Raw genomic sequence first — 7462 nt, forward strand, 5'->3', positions numbered from 1 at the left:
GGGAATTCTTTCCTTTGCCACGTTGAATGCCATCAGTTTTAAAAACAGAAAAACTGCACAACCCTGCAATCAGAACCGAACACGAGAGTCTGTTTTAAGTAACAATGACTGTCATTCAATAAACTCTATGGGAGATTTCCCTTTCAGCTGAAAATTTGTCAGTTGATTTTTTAAGAAATTCTTGCAGTGAAAGAATCACTTCTCCTTGTCTCAGATAGAATGTGGCTCTCGTAGATTTTGGGTTCTGAATTATTCAAGGGTCAAAAATCTACTACAAGGTTGTCCTGATTACTTTTTATTTTTTGTAAATTCTTTGTTATTGTACTCTTGCTCGAGCCTAAAGATACAAAAATCTAAAGTCCAGCTATTCATCTAATTATGGCCTTCACAAAATAATAGATACAAATAAAGAGGTTTCTTGTGCATAAATGAACAACAATAATAATTTATCTATTATTTCGTAGTTTTCTTCTACTCAAATGGCATAAATCAGATAAGTTATTTATTTCACAATTGGTGGCGCATCTGCAAAAGTCACCCAAATTGTGATGCAGTTGTCTGCAGATTGTAAGCAGAGGAAACAGCTTCTGCTTTCATTCAAATCCTGGGCCCGGCTATTTGCAATAGAAAAGCTAAGTTGGATGTGGGGGTGGGATGGAGGTGACAGAGAGAAGGCAGAGAAATGGAAAAAATGCAAACCTGTAGTTCAGGTTAAAATTGGTTTCTAGCTTCTTTTGGCATTTTGTATCATTTATGCCTCACAATATGAAAAGCAACAACCACCCCTGTGGGTGCCCCTCCTCCAGGCCTGGATTTTTTTTTTTTTTTGTCATCTGAGTCATTCAGAATTGTGGGGCAGAAAACACATAAACAGAATGAGAAATGCTGTTTGCCATGAGCACGCAACTTTTAAAATTGTTTCGGGCCTTGAAAGAAGGTTCCTTGCTTTTCTCCTTCCAAAGACTCAAAAAGAAAAAAGAAACTGAAGAAAATACTTCTGTCTTTACGATGAAAGGATTCACGTCCTGTCTGTCCCTGGCAGCCGGAAAGAACATAGTTGCTGGCTGGGAAGTCAGAGGTGACTTAGGGAGAGAAGCGCAGCCCCAGAGCGGAAAGGCTGGCGGTCAGTAGGTGTAACATGGTCTCCACTGAACCTAGGCTGGGGGCAGGAGCGGGGAGCGGGGAGGGAGAAGGGGAGCGGACCTGATTGACCTTGTCCTTGGGAGTCTCAGGATTGTGAAGAATCTCCTTCGAACCTATTTTGTACCAACTAGTGTCCCAGATACTTAGAAATATTTTCTTCTCCCTCCTCGCCTTGCTTCCTGGGAGTTTATAGGAAAACCAAATTTAAAACATGAACAAAAGCGAAAACCGAATCAGGTAGGTGGGAGAAGAGAATACCGATAATGCACTGTAAGATTGCTATGGTTGACCAAGCAAGTTAACTCTGAACTTCACAGCATCAAATGCAAAACAAGGGGGTGGGTTGGCAGGTGAGTGGAGGAAGGGGACCCACAATTGTGTATTTTTGGTTCTTTGTGAGGAAGATGGCATGACCACAGGAAGAGAAAAGCCTTGGCCACCACTCAATAGAAAATTCTCCTGTGTTACTTTATGTAGGAGACATTTGAAATGTGGTTGAAAATGTACTAGGAAACGTTTCTAAGTGCTTTGCTTTTCCTTGAAACTTTTTGGCCTTCTCTGTCCATTCAACCTTAGTTATTAAAATTTATTCTCTGATATTTCATCCTATAGCTTCTTGTATAGAGATGAACATACAAAACTCAATCATTTGTCTGTATCCCTAAAAAAGACTTTTTTTTTTGGAGATGGAGTCTCGCTCTACTGCCCAGGCTGGAGTGCAGTGGCACGATCTCAGCTCACTGCAACCTCCACCTCCTGGGTTCAACTGATTCTCCTGCCTCAGCCTCCCAAGTAGCTGGGACTAGAGGTGCCTGCCACCACGCCTGGCTAATTTTTGTATTTGTAGTAGAGACGGGAGTTCACGATGTTGGCCAGGCTGGTTTCAAATTCCTGAGCTCAAGTGATCCAGCTGCCCTGGCCTCCCAAAGTGCTGGGATTCCAGGCTTAAGCCACCTTGCCCGGCCAACAGTAGACAATCAAAATTGTCAGAGGTGCTTAAACTAGAGCGACTCCATCTTGAATAGAGACTGGGTAAAATAAGGCTGACACCTACTGAGCTGCATTCCTAGAAATAAAGTCTTTCTAAGAAATAAAGGCTTTCTAAGTCACAGGATGAGATAGGAGGTTGGCACAAAGTACAGGTCACAAAGACCTTGTTGATAAAAGGATGTGGTAAAGAAGCTGGCCAAAACCCACCCAAACCATGATGGAGAGAAAAGTGACCTCTGGTCGTCCTCACTGCTCATTATACGCCAATTACAATGCATTAGCCTGCTAGAAGACACTCCCACCAGTGCCATGACAGTTTACAGATGCCATGGCAATGTCTACCTTATATAGTCTAAAAAGAGGAGGAGCCCTCAGTTCTGGGAATTGCCCACCCCTTTCCAGGAAAACTCATTAATTATCCACTCCTTGTTTAGCATAAAATCAAGAAATAACCATACAAATAGCCGACCAGCAGCCCTCCGGGCGGGCTGCTTTGCCTATTGGGTAGCCATTCTTTTATTTCTTTACTTCTCTAATAAACTTGCTTTTCGCTTTACTCTGGATTTGCCTTGAATTCTTTCTTGCGAGAGAACTGAGAATTCTCTCTTGGGGTTTAGTTCAGCATCCTTTCTAGAAACAGAATTGCAATACCCCACATGGTAAGCATTTAACAAACACGCCTGTTGAGTGAATGGGTGAAAAATTAGTAATTCAATGTACCATCAATAAACACTTAGAGAAAGTCTTGAAAATATTTTAAGTGGGGTGTGGTGGTTCATGCCTGTCATCCCAGCACTTTGGGAGACCTGACTTTGGGGGACCTGATGTGGGAGGAGCGCTTGAGGCCAGTAGTTCCAGGCTGCAGTGAGCTATGATCACATCACTGAACTCCAGAGTAAGACCCTGTCAACAAAAAAGAAAAGAAAAGAAAGAGAAAAAGAAAGAGAAAGTAATTTAGTTATGGTGGTAAAAGAATTGACAAGAAAGAAAGAAGGAAGGAAGGAAGGAAGGAGAAAGAGGAAGGGAGAAAGGGAGGAAAGGAGGGAAGGAGGAAGGGAGGGATGAAGGAAGGAAGGAAGGAAGGATTTTAGTTATGGTGGTACAATAATTGGCTCTTCTTCTGTCTCCACACAGCCTGCAACCAGCAGCTGGTGCCCAGCGTGCAAATGTATCACCACCAGCACCAGAGGTAACAGATACTATGGCTGGAGCTGCAGAAAGAGCCTCCTGAGGAGCTGGACTCTGCAGATCAGAATGAAAGCAGTGACTTTATGGTGTACAGGTGTCCAGGCGTGGCCCCGAACAGGGAGATGGTGGTGTGCAACCCTCTGTTTGACCACTTCTCGCTGTCAGTGCCTCTGCTGGGCCCACGCTCACTGCCCCACTGAAGTGGCCCCCAAGGCTGCAGGACACCCACCTGCTCCATGAGTTGGGAGAGGCAGGGCCCACGCTTCTCATTACAAAAATATGTTCTGACACTCTGAGTACTTGGGGCTGGGCTGGAGAGGCATTGGGCCCTGGGATCTCTTGCCAGGGAGACACCCCCCTGCAACTTTGTGCTAGGGAATCTTCTGTGCCCCTTGTGTCTCTTCTTTCCAGACTGGACCTTCAAATTGGAGGGGGTGAGGAGAACCCTAAAGCCCAGGCATCAATGGGGAATTCTGGAGACAAAAGCTAATTAAAGTTCATTTCAAACCTGTGGGGAGAAAAATTCTAGACATAAACCTAATGCAAAGAAACATGTAAAATTTTATTGGAGGACAAAAGAAAAGTCGAATGAGCACACATATCATGTTTTTGGATGGTAAGAATAAAAATTCCGAAAGTGTCAATTTTTTTCTAAATCATCTATTAATTCAATGCAAGCTAATGAAAAATTACAAAGGGATTGTTTTAGTCCATTTTATGTTGCTATAACACCACCACAGACTGGGTAATTTATAATAAGCAGAAATTTGTTTGGCTCATAGTTCTGGAGGCTGGGAAGTCCAAGAGCATGGTGCCAGCATTTGGTGAGAGCCTTGGTGCTGCATCATCCCATGGCAGGAGTTGGAAGGACAAGATAGAGGGCCAGAGTAAGACAGGGAAGGTGATCCAAATGTATTCTTTTATCAGGAATCCACTCTTGAGGTAACTAACTCACTCCTGCAATAAGGTCATTAATTCATTTATGTAGGTAGTGCCCTCATGACCTAATCACCTCTTAAAGGTCTCATCTCTCAACATTGTTGCATTGGGCATTAAGTTTCCAACACATGAACTTTGGGGGGCCACATTCAGACCATAACAGGGATATTTTATGAAATTCGACAAGCTGATCTGCTAGTTTATATAGAATGGAAAATACACAGATTAATAAAATAGATTTAAATTTCTTTTTTTTCTAGGGACAAGGTCTTGCTTTGTCACCCAGGTGGGAGTGCAGTGGCAATGATCATAGCTCACTGCAGCCTCCAACTCCTGGGCTCAATCAGTCCTCCTGCTTCACCCTCCCAAGTAGCTGGAACTATAGGCATACACTACCACATCTGGCTAATTAAAAATTTTATGTTTATTTTTATTTTTTGGTAGAGGCAGGGTCTTACTATGTTGCTCAGGCTGGTGTCAAACTTCTGGCCTCAAGTGATCCCCCTGCCTTAGCCTCCCAAAGAGCTGGGATTATAGGCCACCTCATCTGGCCAATAAAAAAGATTGGCACCACTTATAAAATTTGAATTTGTTGCCAACAATAAAAATTTGAGCTGGGCATAGTGGCTTACACCTGTAATCTCAGCACTTTGGGAGGTCGAGGCAAGTGGATCACAAGGTCAGGAGTTCGAGACCAGCCTGACCAACATGGTGAAACTCCATCTCTACCAATAATACAAAAATTAGCCGGTGTGGTGGCGCATGCCTGTAATCCCAGCTACTCAGGAGCCTGAGGCATGAGAATCACTTGAACCTGTGAGGCGGAGGTTGCAGTGAGCCGAGATCACACCACTGCACCCCAGCCTGGGTGACAGAGTGAGACTCCGTCTCAAGAAAAAAAAGAAATTGAGGTTTAATGCAGTGATATAAATAAAATATGATCAACAGTCTTGGATAAAATATTTGCAAGCTACATGATTGATAAAGATTATTATTCATAATATGTCAGGAGCTCATACAAATAAAAAAAGGAAAAAAGGCAGAAAGATGGATAAAAATGGAAACAGTCAAGTGATTCACTTAAATACACCAATCTACATGTGAAAACATTCTTAATCTCATTAATAAACACTGAACACAGATCAAAGTAAGGAAGATCGATTATTTTTCACCCATTAGCTGGGTAATTCAAAAAAATTCTGTTGCATTCCATGTTGGGGGAGTATACATTGGTATAGCGTTTTGAAGATTGATTTGGCAGTGTTTATTAAAAGTAAAAATATCTATTTTCTTTGCATTGTCACTTCCACTTCTGTATTTCTGTCTAAGAGAATTCTTTGCACATGTACAAAGGTATACAGGTTCAAAGCGGCATGGATAAAGATTTTCAGTGCAGCATTGTTTATAATTGCCAAAAATTTTCATTTAAATGTCCATCATTAGGGAAACAAATTATGATATTTCCAACACTACACAGCATTATGCAGCAGTAAGAGAGACTAAGGTAAGTGGCTGGGGACAGTGGCTCACGCCTGTAATCCCAGCACTTTGGGAGGCCGAAGTGGGCAGATTACTTGAGGTCAAGAGTTTGGGAACAGCCTAATCAACATGGTGAAACCCCATCTCTACAAAAACACAAAAAATTAGCCAGACATGGTGGTGTGTGCCTGTAATCCCAGCTACTGGGGAGGCTGAGGTAGAAGAATCGCTTAAACTTGGAGGCAGAGGTTGCAGTGAGCTGAGATTGCGCCACTGCACTCCAACCTGAGTGAACCAAAAAAAAAAGAAAAAAAAAAAAAACAAGACAGATAGAGAGAGGCTAAGGTAGACCTGTAAAGACTAAGGTAGACCTATAGTGATCCACTCACCTCAGCCTCATCACTTGAGATCAGGAGTTTGAGACCAACCTGGCCAACGTGGTGAAATCCCGTTTCTACAAAAATACAAAAAATTAGCCAGGCGTGGTGGCGCATGCAATCCCAGCTACTCGGGAGGCTGAGGCAGGAGAATTGCTTGAATCTGCAGGGTGAAGATTGCAGTGAGCTGAGATTGCGCCACTGCGCTCCAACCTGGGCAACCAAAAAAAAAAAAAAAAAAAAAGAGAGAGTGAGAGAGAGGCTAAGGTAGATAAGGTAGAGACTTTAGTACTGACATGGAAAGATTAATAAGACATATTTTTATGTGACAAAGTGCACATTGAGCAATACGTACAGTTTAATGCTATTTATATACCTCCCATGTGTGTGTGTGTGCGTTTGTGTGTATGTATGGATGCACATGTACAACTGCATAGAAAAAAAGCCTAAAATTTACATACCAAACTGTAATAATGCTTTCTATGGGGGTGCATGTTGTGATTGGGGCCGGGGGAGGGAGGAGGTAAAAGTGGCTCTTTTTTGTAGTCGATATACTTCTATATTGTATGAAAACTTAAAAGAATATATTCATTATTAAGCCATTAAACATTGTTTTTTAAAACCAATGCATTTTTCATAAAGACATTTTACCCAAATTTAGTTAATGTAAAAGGTTTAATGCAGTGAAATAAGAAAAATATGATCAGTCTCAGGTAAAAAATTTGAAGCTACATGATTGATAAAGATTATTATTCATAATATAGAAGGAGCTCATACATATAAATAAAAAGGGGCAAAGATAGAAAGATGGAGAAAAATGGAAACAGTCAAGTGAATTCAGGAATTCATCATCATCACGATAAATGGAGTCTTTTTTGGCCTCCTTTTCTGGAAGGATTTATTTTCTTAAACTCTGATCCCCCTTCGCCCAACCATCCCACCCCGGAGCCCTTCTCCCTTTTTAATTTCAGCAAGAAAAGCTCCTAGGAGATGTATTAATAGTTTCTTTATTTCTCCCTCTCTCTCTCTTTTTTTTTTTTTGAGACGGAGTCTTGCTCTGTCGCCCAGGCTGGAGTGCAGTGGCGCGATCTCTGCTCACTGCAAGCTCTGCCTTTCAGGTTCACGCCATTCTCCTGCCTCAGCCTCCCGAGTAGCTGGGACTACAGGCGCCCGGCTAATTTTTTTGTATTTTTAGTAGAGACGGGGTCTCACCGTGTTAGCCAGGATGGTCTCAATCTCCTGACCTCGTGATCCGCCCGCCTCGGCCTCCCAAAGTGCTGAGATTATAGGCATGAGCCACCGCGCCCGGCCATATTAATAGTTTCTGAAGTGGTGGAAGGATCAGG

This window comes from Symphalangus syndactylus, chromosome 4 (assembly GCF_028878055.3).
Source record: "Symphalangus syndactylus isolate Jambi chromosome 4, NHGRI_mSymSyn1-v2.1_pri, whole genome shotgun sequence".
NCBI lineage: Eukaryota > Metazoa > Chordata > Mammalia > Primates > Hylobatidae > Symphalangus > Symphalangus syndactylus.